Here is an 11,371-nt window from a genome sequence, read left to right on the forward strand (position 1 = left end):
AACTTCCCTTTTGGGTTGATTCCTTATTGCAAAGCTGTTTCTTGCATTCACGTATTTCTTTTCCTTTTGGGCGGCACCTGCTTCTCGCACGGTTGCTTTGGCTCGCACCTGTTTCAATTTTCCAAACAAAGAATAATTGTCAGTTTGAAAAAGGTGGTTGGTTTGGTAGCCTTGATTGTTCCAATTGCTCGGTTCCGTCCGTATTCTTGTTGAGAAACTCTGTCGTTGATTGGTTTCACAAGCGATCCCCTTTAAAACTGATCAGACTCACATTCCCGGATTTTGCGATGATTTGCCCGTGTAAGGCTTTGGTTCTTCCATCCCATTCTGCTTGGGGATTTTTACCGAGGCAGACTCAGTGAGGATTTTTATTGGGGCAGACTCAGTGGGGATACTTACAAGGCAGACTCGTTGGGGATTTGCCGGGGCAGACTCTTTGGGGATTTTTACATGGGGAGACTCTGTGGGGATTTTTATAAGGGGAGACTCTGTGGGGATTTGCCGGTTTTTTTTTTCTCGAAAACAATCATCATCATGATCAGTCGGGATCGAATTGACGAACCACTGAAGCGGGGTATTTTCTTCGCTTCTTACTAAATGGAGCTCCGCGAAACCGGTCCTGCCACCTTTATTTCCAGTATATTTGGAATTTGGGGTTAAAATGAAAGGGATTCAAAGAAAGGTAAAACAAAGAGCGGAGAAAACAAATTTAAAAAGAGAAGTGTCCCTTTCGGGACAAGAAAGACTTATCTGAGGAAAACATGCTGACTTTAAATTGACATGACATGCTTTTTGGACTGGATGCCCGACCTTCACGAACTTGCATTTCCTCATGAACCGAAGTAGATCTATGTTTCCAAACCAATGGAACCTTGCCAAGACTTTCTGAGGTGGAATCATCTTTTCGGCCGACAGCGCCCTTTGCGGGTTTTCGCTAGTCGACTTCTCTCATTTTTCTCCTTGATGTCGCTTGATAGCACTCTTTGCGAGTTACTAAATAAGCTCTCTCATTTTCGATTCCTCTACTCCCGTCGCCTCACGGTGCCCGAAGGTTTTCACCGACAAGACTCTCTCATTTTATTTCTTTCAATTTTGAATGTACCGGCCTCCAATCATGATATTTCTTGGCTTCCCCTGCCTTTGGCAATTGATCTGAAGGACTTGTGCTTGGTAAAAGAATTGTAGATGAAACTACAACTTCTAACCCATTTGGTGTTCCCCACTTTCAACTTCCGGGTAAATTGGATTTTATTTTTGGTGTGACTGAACCCCAGAGAGAGGCTGCCTACGTATCCTTTCGGAATCAAGTCAGACGTAGTTCAGGCTCAATCAATTTTTTTTTACAAGGTAGCCAAAGAAATGTAACCGGCTCAAAAAGGCTTGTGGAGAGAGTTTATATTGTTTGGGTAGTGGGAATAAAACCTTCATCATCTCAAACGTGCCAAGACCACTGAAGTAAAACTCAGACATAGTACCTTTTGACTGCGTCTGCATTCACTGCTGTTTCAGGATCATTTCCTTCAATATCACCCAGATACAACGCTCCTCTTGGCAGTATCTTCCTGATGATGTACGGGCCTTTCCAATTAGGAGCAAATTTTCCTTTCGCTTCCTGGTGATGTGGCAGAATGCGCCTCAATACCAGTTGACCTACTTCAAAATTCCTGGGTCGTACTTTCTTGTTGTAGGCACGGGCTATTCTTTGTTGGTACAACTTCCCGTGACAAACCACGTCCATTCGTTTCTCGTCAATCAAATTCAACTGCTCCAATCGAGTCTTAACCCACTCGCTATCTTTAATTTCTGCTTCGACAATGGTGCGGAGCGAAGGAATTTCCACCTCTGCTGGTATCACAGCCTCGGTCCCATAAACCAACAAGTAAGGGGTTGCCCCTACTGACGTGCGCACTGTAGTGCGATATCCCAGCAACGCAAAGGGTAATTGTTCATGCCATTGTCGGGAACTCTGGATCGTCTTCCTCAAAATCTTCTTGATGTTCTTGTTTGCTGCTTCAACAGCGCCATTGGCCTTGGGCCGATAAGGAGTGGAGTTCATATGCGTTATCTTGAACTGTTCGCATAATCCCCCATCAAGTGACTATTCAGGTTTGCCGCGTTATCTGTGATGATAGTTGCGGGAATACCAAAACGACAGATAAGATTTGAATGTACAAAATCCACCACAGCCTTCTTAGTGACTGATTTAAGAGTGACGGCTTCTACCCATTTTGTAAAGTAGTCAATGGCGACCAATATGAACCTGTGCCCATTTGAAGCTTTCGGCTCAATCGGACCAATGACGTCCATGCCCTAAGCAACAAATGGCCAAGGTGCAGACATAGGATGCAGTTCCGTGGGAGGCGCATGAATCAGATCGCCGTGCACCTAACACTGATGACACTTTCAAATGAAGCTAAAACAGTCCCTTTCCATGGTCATCCAGTAATAACCCGCTCGAAGGATTTTCTTTGCCAAAACATACCCATTCATGTGGGGCCCGCATACTCCTGCGTGTACTTCATGCATGATTCTTCCTGCCTCCTCGGCGTCAACACATCTTAACAAATTGAGGTCCGGGGTCCTTTTATACAATACCTCGCCGCTCAAAAAGAAACCACCTGCATGCCGCCTAATAATTCTCTTTTGATCTCCAGTAGCATGTTCGGGGTATTCTTGTGTCTTCAAGAACCTCTTGATATCATGGTACCATGGCTGGGTACTTGATCCTGTCTCGACTACATTACAGTAACCGTGCCTTTCCCTGATTTGGATTTCCAAAGGATCGACGTGGGCGTTGCCTAGGAAGGGTAACATTGAAGCTAAGGTGGCAAGTTCATCCGCTAGTTCATTGTGACAACGCGGGATATACCTGAATTCTATCGATTTGAATCGCTTGCCTAGATCCTCCACGTGTTGTCGGTAAGGGATAATCTTGACATCCCGAGTTTCTCATTCACCTTGGGCTTGCCGGATAATCAGGTCAGAGTCCCCCATGATCAATAAATCTTCAACATCCTGATCGATCGCCATATGCATGCCCATGATGCAGGCTTCATATTCAGCTGTATTGTTCGTGCAAAAGAAGCACAACCTAGCTATAGCAAGATAGTGCTGACTAGAGGGTGAGATCAAGATTGCCCCAATTCCTACACCTTTGGCGTTTACGGCCCCATCAAAGAACATCTTCCATACATGAGCATTTTCAGAGATTACTTCTATGGTGTTTATTTCTTCATCTGGAAAATAAGTACTCAATGATTGGTATTCCTCATCAACCGGGTTTTCGGCCAAATGATCCGCTAACGCCTGGTCTTTCATTGCCGTGCGGGTGACATAGACTATGTCAAATTCAGTAAGCAAGATTTGCCACTTGGCCAGTCTTTCAGTAGGCATTGGTTTCTGAAATATGTACTTCAAAGGATCCAACCTGCTTATGAGGTAAGTAGTGTGAGCTTGGAGATAATGTCTCAATTTTTGAGCGACCCACGTCAAAGCACAACACGTTCTTTCCAGCAAAGTGTACTTGGCCTCGTAGCCGGTGAATTTCTTGCTCAAGTAATAGATCGCCTGCTCTTTCTTTCCGGTTATGTCATGTTGCCCGAGGACGCAACCGAAAGAATTTTCCAAGACTGTCAGATACAAGAATAGGGGTCTCTCTGGCTCTGGCGGGACCAAAATTGGGGGATTTGAAAGATATTCATTGATCTTGTCGAAAGCTTCTTGACACTCAGCCGTCCATTCGATCGCTATATCCTTCCTCAATAGCTTGAATATGGGCTCACATGTGCTAGTCAACTGGGCAATGAATCGACTGATATAGTTTAACCTGCCCAATAGACTCATCACGTCTTTCTTCGTTCTTGGAGGAGGTATATCTCGTATAGATTTTATCTTTGTTGGATCTAACTCGATACCTCTCCTGCTTACTATGAAACCCAAAAACTTGCTTGATGGGACTCCGAAGGCGCATTTAGCCGGGTTCAGCTTCAAGTCATACTTTCTCAGTCTCTCGAAGAATTTCCTCAAGTCTTGGATATGATCGGCCTGAGTCTTGGACTTGACTATCACGTCGTCCACATACACCTCTATCTCTTGATGCATCATGTCATGAAAAATGGCAGTCATGGCTCTCATGTAAGTTGCCCCAGCATTCTTCAGACCGAATGGCATAACCCGATAACAGTAAGTACCCCAAGGTGTAGTGAAGGCAGTTTTCTCGGCGTCTTCTTCATCCATCAACACCTGATGATATCCAGCGTAACAATCTACGAAGGACTGTATTTCATGTTTGGCACAATTATCAACAAGGATGTGGATGTTGGGCAATGGGAAATTGTCTTTGGGACTCGCCCTGTTCAAATCTCGATAATCCACACACATCCGAGTCTTTCCATCTTTTTTCGGCACTGGAACTACATTCGCCAACCACGTGGTGTACTGGACTACCCGAATTACTCCTGTTTTCAACTGCTTGGTGATTTCTTCTTTAATCTTATCACTGACATCATTCTTGAACTTTCTCTGCTTTTGTTGAACTGGAGGACAATCAGGGTAAATTGGCAATTTATGCACCACTAGATCAACACCTAATCCTGGCATGTCATCGTATGACCAAGCAAACACATCTTTAAATTCAAAAAAGAGTTGAATTATCGCGTCTCGCGTTTTCTCATCCGTGTGAATGCTTATTTTGGTCTCTCATATTTCTTCAGGAGTTCCCAAATTAACCGGTTCAGTGTCATTCAGGTTCGGCTTAGGTTTATTCTCAAAGTGTTCCAATTCTCGATGTATTTCCCTAAAAGCCTCTTCTTCGTCATATTCCGGTTCTTGGTTCATTATTTCACAATTAAACAGCTCGTTGTGATTTGGGCTTGAAGTCCGCAAGCATGTCATATTATTTAAAGCCGCTTTATTATAACTGAAAGGAAAAAATAAAGGAAAAATAGCAAAAATCAGAATAAAAGAAAAAGGAGGAAATACTGATTTTATTCCTTGGAATTGGTAGGATAACAAGGTTTATTAATTCAGGAATTCAAAACAAGAAACTAAGGAAAAACATCCGAGTTACATCCTAGGATAACTCGTGATGCAGGAAAGGTGGCAGGACAGGTCTACCTGGACTCCTGCCTAGTTGGGAATGGCGTGGCCTCCCAATTCCGAAGCTTGGCATTTGGCCCCACATATAGCATTTCAGCGGTGCTTGTGCCTTCTCCCGGTTGAACCATGTGAGCTTCGTAGAGCATTCCTCGCATTGCCCCACATATTTCCTCGATTTCCTCGGCCGTGAAAACCTCGTCGTCTTCTTCTTAGATGTATTTCGGTCCGACGAAAGTCTCGTATAAATTTGGCAATGGTCGAGGCAGCTTCCAACCCTCATTTTTCCTCTTCCTTGCCCACTCTTCATCTTTTGGAGTGGGTTTAAAACCTATCCCAAAAAGTTTCTTGGTGGAAGGCAAGGTGACGGGTTCCGTTATTCCTTGCAGCATTCGTCCAAGCCCTTTCCCTGGCCTGAATCCATGTCAGATCATTTCTTTAGCCATCATGATTGAGGCGTTGGACAGGAAAGGTTGGGGGAAAGGTCTTCCTTCTTCATACTGCTCCGCTAGCACAACTTCGAAAGCCTGATAAATCGTGTGCTCGCTCCCTTCCCTTGCTTCAAGATATGGGATGGATGGGTCCCGATAAATAGACTATTCGTCTTCTCCGTGGACCACAATTTCCCGATCTTCGTATTCAAACTTTACCATTTGGTGAAGAGTGGAAGGTACAGCCCCTGCCGCATGAATCCAAGGTCTGCCGAGGAGAAAATTGTAAGACGTATCCATATCAAGCACCTGGAAAGTTATTTCGAACTCCGCCGGTCCTATAGTCAACATCAAGTCTATATCCCCGAGGGTGTCCCTCTTGACGCCATCAAAAGCCCTTACGCAGACATTATTGGGGCGAATTCTTCCAGTCCCAATTTCCATTCTCTGCAACGTGGAGAGAGGACAAATGTCAACACCTGAACCCCTATCCAACATTACCCGCTTGACGTAGTAGTCTTCGCACTTAACTGTCAGATGTAAAGCTTTGTTGTGAGCCGCTCCCTCTGGAGGTAAGTCGTTCTTGCTGAAAGAAACCTAATTAACTGCGAAGAAACTTTCCGTCATTTGTTCCAGTTGTTCAACTGAAGTCTCAGTCGGTATATATGCTTCGTTCAGGGTTTTGAGCAAGATCTTTTGATGTTCGGCCGACCTTATCAGCAGAGATAGCATAGATACTTGCTCGGGGCACTTGCGTAACTGATCCACCACTTCGTAGTCGGGCATTTTCATCTTTTGGAAGAAAACTTCCGCTTCTTCAATGCTTTACAGGCTTCTTGGGTGGGAAGCGTTTCCGTGTGGCGTTGTTTAACTCTTGAGTGTTTGAATATCTTCCAATGAAAGTATTCTCCGGAAGTTCCCCCGTGACTTCTCTGCCTTTGTATGTAACCAATGTTCTTTGGTAGTTCCATGGTACTGCAGATGGGTCTGTCATTGGCTTCTGTGGTACGCGTCCGATAACCACTGGCTCGTTCAGCCGAGGTGGTTGAATCGTCCCCCGGACCACATAGGCCCCTTTTGGTATGTACATTGGTTTTGCCCTTTTGACTTCGAACCTCTACGGCTTCTCTGTTCGACCTCGTGGAACATAAAGAACTTCATTCCTTGCAGGCACCATCGTTACTGTCTTTGTCTCAACCTTCTCTTCGAGCTCAACCTTGACAGTACTAGTCTTTTTTTCTTCTTTCTCTAGCTTCGGGGCGGTTTTAGGCTTTTTCCCTGCATCGATGATGGCGATTATAGCTTTTAAGGCAGAATCAAACTCTTTGTCCTCACAAATCATTCCAATCAACGGCCTGTTATTGTGAGCGAGCAACGGATTGTTAGTCACATTTGGGACCTCCTCGTCCCTCAGTACTATCTTCCCCTGCTCTATTAAGTTCTCAACCACCCTTCTCAAAGTCCAACAATCATTTGTATCGTGCCCTTCTGCTCCCGAATGATATGCACACCTAACACCGGCTTTGTAAGTAGGTGATGCCGGATTATGCCTTGGCCTTGTTAGTCCCGAGGGACTGGCTGCAGGAAACCCATCTGGACTAGCTTTGGGAATAAGGTAGAATATGGTTCACCGATGGGTGTGAAAGCCCATCTTCTAGGTGGTTCCTGAGGGCGGAAGTTATTTTGAGGTGGCTGTGGATTATAGTGGTTCCGATAAGGAGGTTGATTTCTAGGGGGTGGAGCTTGGCCTTGATTGGCTTGCTGTGGTGGATGGACATAGGGTTGGGTATTCATGACCATGTAGGGTTGAGGAGCATAGGTCACATTTTGGTGGGGGTAGTAATGCTGTGGGATTTTTTCTGGAAAACGGGGCCTGGGATTACGATATTCCCTCGCTTCTGATGCTGTCATGGTTTCTTCCTTTTTCTTTCCTCTTTCCATTCCTCCGGAACCGCTTTGGACGGCTTGGGAGGTTGCCCTTATGGCTGCCTGACTTAAGATTTTACCCGTTTTCAAGCCATTCTCTACCATCTCCCCGATCTTGATTGCTTCCGTGAAAGGCTTTCCCATGGCTGACATCATATTCTGGAAATAGTCTGATTCTTGAGCCTGGAGGAAAGTAGTGACCATTTCTATCTCGTCCATGGGAGGTTTTACCCTTGATGCCTGCTCGCGCCATTTAATAGCATATTCTCTGAAACTTTCAGAGGGTTTCTTCTTCAAGTTTGACAGAGAATTTCTGTCCGGTGCGATGTCAATATTATACTGAAATTGTCTCACAAAATCCCTGGCGAGATCATCCCATATATGCCATCGAGATATGTCTTGGTCCATATACCACTCTGAGGCTATTCCTACCAGACTTTCCCCGAAGTATGCCATCAACAATTCTTCTTTGCCGCCGGCTCCCCGTAATTGGTTGCAATACTTCTTGAGATGAGCAATGGGGTCGCCGTGCCCGTCATACTTTTCAAACTTTGGTGTTTTGAAACCCATGGGTAGGTGCACGTGAGGGAACATGCATAGATCGGTATAGGAAACACTCTTCTGCCCGCTTAGACCTTGCATGTTTTTCAAACTCTGCTCGAGGCTCCTCATCCTTTTTGCTATCTCATCTTGTTCAAAAGCTTTGGGGTTTTGATCTTGCCCAGGTGAAAACTCGTATTGAGGTTGTTGAGGATGAGTGCTGGTGGTGAACCGAGTTGGTTCCAGTGAGAAGGATGGTGCTTGAAATGTGAATGAGGACGAGTCAAAATTCGGCTTGTGTGTAGCGGGTTGTGCCACGATTGGACAGGGCGGTGCAGTGAATATGTTCGTAGCTACATCTGTTGTTGACATCCGGGGATAAGAATCAGAGGGTGATCCAGCAGAGTGGGTTGAAATGGCCGGGTACCCGAACGGGGTAGTTGGATAGCTTATGGGGACGTTGGAAGTCCCACTTGTCCTGGAGAACAACCCAGGGAACCCAGGGACTACACTCGATGGCTCTTTTCCGTTATTCCAGTCATCTAACATTTCCAACATGCGGAGCCGTAGGATTCTGTTTTCCTCAGCACCGGTACATTCCAATTCATATAGAATAAATGTAGTCGGAATGAGCTTAAACAAATACAGGCTAACTATCATTCAACCTATCGCTATATTTTGAACACAAGTACTGTGAAGCAAGCGACGTTCATTTCTTTATTTTTACTTCAACTTCAAGCTTTAAACAACACATGGTTTCAGAAATATGTACCTGGAAGCGCTTACAATTGAAGAAGAAGAAGGGTCAGTAGAGTAAAAGTGGCAAACGAACAGCAACACAGCAATTTCAACCGCAGAAATACCCCAGAAATACACTCAAAGGCAGCCCGGAATGTTTTGTTGAAACCCAACAGCACAATCAACACCCGAAAGACTCAACTGAACTTGAACTTAAACCAAAGCTGAACTAATAGATCGCAGAAGAAGTTCATGCAAATTGAAATCAAACTGAGATGTCGACTTCAACTACTAAACTCGAAACTGAATTGAAAAATTCAATGGAATAGTCTTTCTGTTGTTTTTGGTTATCAACTATTTTTGAAACTCTTTTAAGCCTCCCCTTTCTGTTCTGAAACTCTTAGTCTGACCTCCTTTTAATTATCAAAAACCCTCTGTTTTTATATCTAAAAATCAAAATATTCTACAGCCTGTTAAAACCCATTAAAACTGAACTCCCCCCATGTTCTCTTTTCTGTTTTTCCACTCACAAGTTAAAAGAAAGGTATCCCTGCTGAGATTCCCCCTGACAGCCCCATTTTTCATTGTTAAAGTGGTTTATCCTTATTAAATTAAGCAAGTATGGGCAGCATGAGTATGTCCTGACAGCACATGATGTCCATTCTACTTTAATTCATTAAAAACTACAATGCACATCCTGCCCAAGGTCTAAAATGAGTGAACATGCCAGCAATTTCATATCAATTCAAAACTAAACTCTGGGATCTATATCAAACAGCAGCTATAAACCAATCCTTAAATGATTTTTGACTTAACTAACAGATTAACAAACAATTGTAATCAATTCTCATCTGATTCAATAATGCCTTAGTAAGAACTAAACAGCACGAGTCAAATTACTACCCATTCCAAACTGAAACTAATTGACGACATATATCGAATCGACTACGCGAATTACAACACATACAATCAAAAGCCAATGATCAGAATCCGAAAGTATTAACAGGTGATTCAAGTTGTACTGACCAAAACAAAAGTTGCCCTGGAAACTAATTAATCGACCAAATTCATTTCAATCAATTATATAGTTTAAAACACATATACTCAATCAGTGAATAGAGAAAACATTTGACCAAATAAAAGGTCCGGGCAAGGTGGACAGAATAGTCGACACAAAAAATGAAAACAAATCAACTAACATTTAAACAAATGAACAAATATCAACAGAAAACAACATGAGACTGACAAGGAAAAGAAAAAATACCTTAAGGAATTGAAAATCAGATGACCCTGTCTCGGATTTTGAATCGAACCTCTTTTGGGGTTGAACGGACTTTAATCGAAGTGTTCTCAACTGAGAACACTTTTATTAAGGTCTATTAGACCCCAACCCTTTCGTTTAATTGGACAAAACTTCAGATTCTGAATTTCTAGGGTTCTTGGGGCGGATTTGGGATTCAGGTTTTTCTGGTTAGATTCGGACCAAACCAAGCTTGGTTTGGTCACGAGGGAGGTCAGGGGAGTACCTGGCATGGATTTGGGGTGGTTTGGCATGGGTTGGGGGTGTGGCTCGAATCTTCAAATGAAGATTCGAGACGGTAGGGGAAGATTCGAGACCCATGGCTTGTGGATCTGTGTTCAGGGGGTCGAGGTGCCCTAGGGGTGTTAGTATGGTGGTCACCGGCGTTGTTGTCGCCGGGTTTATGGTGAGGGGAAAGAGGGGCGGCGCTAGGGTTCTAAGGGGTTTGGGTTTGGTGAGGGAGACGAAGATGGGGGAGGGGGGTCTGGCTTGGGGGTGCGGGGTGAGGGATGAGGAATTATATACGGGGTGGGATGTTTGATCTTGGCCGTTGGATCAAGTGGGATAAATGGCCAGGATCCTTTCGTCGATAGGAACGACGTCGTGTGGTTTAAAACGTGAGACTGGGTTGGTCTCAAACGGGAATGGGTCGGGCTATGAGGCGTGTTTAAGACCGTGGGATCAAGGGAGATGAACGGCTCCGATTGGTCGTCCCTAAACGGCGTCGTTTCGGTTTATGAGGGACCTGAACTGGACTGTTGGATCTGTTTGACCAACGGTTCAGATGAAGGGTGCCAAAACGGCGTCGTTTCTTTGTATCTGGGGAGTGCTGGATTGGATCAATGGGTTTGGGCCTTCTTTTGGGTCTAAAACCAGCCCAATTCCGATTTTCTCAAATTTAAACTCTTTTCTTTTTCTTCTTTTAATTTCTAAACAAAATAATTTTTAATTACATTGTAAAAATCAAAAATAAAACTTATACAAATATTAATTAATACTTAAACAACAATTATCAACCACATTAAATATTCAATTAAAATAAAATCACTCAACGACAACAAATAGAATAAAAGATGCATATTTTTTGTGATTTTTTCTTTTAAAACCAAATTATGGTTTGATTAATTCCTAATAGTAGAACAAAATCCTAATTTTACACGCGACATATATTTTTGTATTTTTTTAATTGGTAAAACTAAACAATCACAAACAAAACTATCAATAACTATCAAAATGCCACGCAAATTCACAAAATCATACACAAATACAATTTATTATTATTTTTTGATTTCTTTTGGAGTAATTGTTGCGTAAACAAAAATCACATGCTCACAGGTGGTGA

Source organism: Nicotiana tabacum, chromosome 16 (assembly GCF_000715075.1).
Source record: "Nicotiana tabacum cultivar K326 chromosome 16, ASM71507v2, whole genome shotgun sequence".
Classification (NCBI taxonomy): domain Eukaryota; kingdom Viridiplantae; phylum Streptophyta; class Magnoliopsida; order Solanales; family Solanaceae; genus Nicotiana; species Nicotiana tabacum.